Raw genomic sequence first — 4,115 nt, forward strand, 5'->3', positions numbered from 1 at the left:
TGATTTTAATTATGTAATGTGTATTAGATAGGTAGAGCGCCTGTTTATATGTAAAAAAATCAGCGAATTTTTAAATGGTCTACTTTTTGTTCAGAAAGTTTTTAAAAAATTTGAACTTTAAAAAAATAGATTGCAAAATTATTATGCAATATCTATTAGGTCGATTTTAATGAAATTTGGTGGAAGGTTTAAGTATATTATAAGAATTTTGTATGCGAATTACGATGGTTCTAAGTACAAACAAAGTGGTAGAAAAACATTGAACAAAAACAGGCTTATTTTGCCTCCTTATTTTGTATTTATTGCTATTTTTCAGAAGGGGTAATAATTTAAGATTTTTTTACCCAGCCGTGTATCATGCAAAATTTAATTATCTTTATTTTATTTCCCTACGACTTTGTTCCAAGGTGAATCGTTTTAAAGTTATAAGCAAAGAAAGTAGAAAAATTTGGATGTTTTTTCGAAATTTTTAAATATTTAAATTTTTTTATTAATGTTCCGGGCATATTTGAGAAGGAGCATAAGTCAATTATAATTATTGAAGTTGTCACCTAACTTTATCTGCAAAAATCCGAATACCACCTCTCACATCCACCTCAAAACAGATCCATCCTGTTCTAACAGTACATTATCCTGATGGAAAAATATTTTTTTTCTTCTGCAAACTGGGTCTTTTTTAAACGAATTTTTTTCTTCAGCTAATCTAAAAGGTTACAATAATATCCAGAATTTATTGTTTTACCAGTTTGCAAGTAATCTACAAACAAAATTCCTCTCGCATCCCAAAAACTGATGCTAATACCTTTTTAGCCGATTTTTAGACACGAACTCGTTTGGGAGCCGAAGTAACAGGTTTACACCACTCTTTAACATCTTGTTTTGATTCAGGATCATGGCGAGACCCAAATCTCATCCATAGTCATCCAAAATCTACCTTATCCTTTCGAAAACGATCTAAATATTGCTGAGAAAGTCACATTCGAATCTGTTTTTGTTCTGTTTTTAGTGAATGCGGCCATTGCAAACACAGTTTCCTGAAAATACTTCAGTCAAAATATTGCTTACACTGCCCAATAAGATGGCCTAGGACTTGCACTAAATCTCTTTCAGTCACTTGATAATTTTCCAATACCTTATCCTGTATTTTTTCTACGATTTCTGGCATTGTGGCTGATTTTGGACGTCCTTGATGTGGATCAGCTTCAATGCTTGTTCGACCATGTTTAGATTCAGCAATCTATATTTCTACTGTACTAATTGAACTCGAGGAGTCCTTATACACTTGCATCATTCCTTCAAAAATTTCCTTTGCTTTTAAACCTCGCATAAATAAAAATTCAATCACTGTGTAACGTTGAGTGATACTCATCGTCACTTTATAATATGCATTTCAAAATATTTATTAGGAAAAGCAACTCCCAATAAGTATGCAACCAAATATACTTCAGCGTGTAGTAGGTATTGCCTAGATTTTAATAAGTATTTGGACAAAGTTGGTGACTTTTAGGGGAATTCGTAATCTAGAAGTTGGTCCGTGTGTCGATACGGCTTCCGGCTGACGTGTTTGTCATTGCTTCGGGGAGAGCAGGCCAGCACTTAATTTTCAACTCTTGTACAGAAGACATCTGATCTCCCGATCTCCGGTGGCCATTGCCAGAATTTACCTTTTAGTTGAAAAAGTTATAAGATTAATTTACGTTGGAGGAAGTTTTTATTTTGTTTTGGGTTTTGTGAAGAGTTTGAGGAGAAGAGTTTTTGTTTCCAATACTTTTTTGAAGAGCAATGGGTATGTATTAGATAAATGTCTCGTAGCTATGGTTTTTCCTTGGAAAAAAAATAGCCCTTTATTCACTGTCAATATCTTACATATATTATCTTTATATGAATTATTACTCTTCAATCATCATATTTGCAATACTTCAATACCATCGCACTTATATTTCTACAGAAAAAAAAAATCTTTCATTATATTTCCGGTTCAAAATAAGTTTGGAATCAATGATCATTTTCCTTTTCTCCTTTATATAACTCCATATAGTAATCTTTGATTACAAGATCCACATTTACTTGTCCAAATACTTTCTTATATTCGTTTAAAAAGCTGTTTCCATTCAAGGATAATCAAGGTCAATGAACTTCAAGCATGGACATCAAACTTCATTTTTTACTTAGATTTTTTCTCTGTCAAGTTCTGATAAGGTGATACACCTTTTTGTCGAGGCCCTGTTTCTTGTATACTCAAGGACAATCAGCTGATCAAGGTTTTTTTATTATTTTAGCCACTGGAGAAAAAGGAAATTAAGTCACCATTTTTGTTTTTGTTGGATATGGAATAAGCAATCAGTTTGGGGTTTCTTTTGGTGTGGATTGGGATTTTATGTTTTTTTGGAATCAACATTGATTTTTACCGGTACTAGTAAGTACCTCCTCATCGGACCATCCATATTGTGGTTGAGTATCTCCCCAGGATTGGAAACCGGAGGATACCTACCTGGCTCTCCCATCGTCAACCTCTCAAGGAGTTTGGAGAAGCCTCCGTCCCTACTTTTGTAGAAGCGACAGGTTTTTATTATAAAATATACATTTTCAATTCTTTTAAATAACTGCTTGCAATATTAATATTTTTTCCAATAAATTAGAAATAACCTTAATAATCATATAAACTCATTTTTTCTAAAATCACCATTTGTAATATTCAATCATTTTTTTTCAACAAGTTTTATCGTTCACTGTTCGTACCATTCATTTAAAATAGTCCGGGAATTATAAACTATATGTTAAGGTGTTGTATACAATATCTACGGTTTTAATTCCTATTTAATAACCTTTATTTCAGTTAACAGGTATGGTACTCAGGGTTATCACTTAGGTCAGATACGAGATTGTCAACCAATACTGTAACCAATATCCATAATACATTTTTGTTTAAGTAAATAACTTGTGATTCCCAATAACTGTCTTGATCTAACTAATTAAGTTCTTTGTTTTAATTTTTATTGCGATCTCATTGTCGACAGGAGCGTACTTTTCTAGTACAACAGGTACTGATTAGCTAGTTTGTATAAAATTGTATATAGGGGTTATAGGTTTTTTTTCATTAAATTTGTTGGTTGTACATACTTATATGTTTTATTATCCTACCATTTTAAATAGTATTAGTTAGGTACAGCAATATAGGTCACGTGGAGAAGAATTTATAAAATCCTTCCCTGGCGCTCAACACTACTTCTGAATATCTTCTGGGTCAGTAGTTCTTTTTTTTTACATTTCTTTCCTTATTTTACTTTAGTTTCTTAACACTCTAGTACTTCATTAGGTACCGTCTTATTTCGGGCGTGCAAATACGGCCTGATCCTCTCCTGAGTCCACTTGATACAGTCTCTTAAATATCCAGCTAGCCTATTTCTGTAGAACTTAGTCATTTATTGAGCTACCCCAATCAAACAGGAAAAATCATACGTTACAATTGGCGCCCAACGTGGAGCCCGATTTTCAGTAAGACAGTACCTTTCTTTATTTTGTTGCTTATTGTAAATTTTTCTAGTAAGTATCTTTCTGGTTCATAGTTGTATATTTTGTAATTATATAGAGATACATTTTTGATTCCTTTTGTACGTTATTTGTAAAATACACTAGTGCACTTGTATTGCTGTATTGGTACTATTTTAATTTATTTAAAATAATAATTGTAAATCGTGAGTAGGATAATATTTGAACAGGTATATTGGTTGACATTTCGGTCTGGTCGGTTTGGTGATACCTGGATATTTATTTTGAAAAATTTTGAATGATTTATTTTTTTTTGATATCTAGGTACATTACTATTTCTGATATAGGTGCAGCCACAATATACTACAGTTAGCTAAATTTTTGCTTACCATACCTATATATAATTTATAAAGTTTCATTTTTTTTATATACATTTTCGTTTAAACAATTACTTAAATTATTTTAAATATCTACCCCAAATATATATCTCGGTTATATTTGGTTTGTCGGTTTGTTAGGTCGTTAGTTTAGCAGCTCGTCGGTAGAGCAGCTTGTTTAGTAGATTGTCGGTTAATTGGGTCGTTAGTTTGTTGGGGTGGGTTCGGTTTGTCGTTGTTGGGTTGGGC

The 4,115-nt window shown here is 32.2% G+C and overlaps 1 long non-coding RNA gene across 1 annotated transcript; it reads left to right on the forward strand.

Moving 5' to 3' along the window:
* Positions 1–1,353: 1,353 nt before the first annotated feature.
* On the forward strand, positions 1,354–3,119 carry LOC126889316 (uncharacterized). The gene is made up of 2 exons (XR_007699983.1): positions 1,354–1,786; positions 2,280–3,119. It is a non-coding gene; the product is annotated as an uncharacterized LOC126889316 (long non-coding RNA).
* The last annotated feature ends 996 nt before the right edge of the window (positions 3,120–4,115 follow it).

Source organism: Diabrotica virgifera, chromosome 8 (genome assembly GCF_917563875.1).
Source record: "Diabrotica virgifera virgifera chromosome 8, PGI_DIABVI_V3a".
Classification (NCBI taxonomy): Eukaryota; Metazoa; Arthropoda; class Insecta; order Coleoptera; family Chrysomelidae; genus Diabrotica; species Diabrotica virgifera.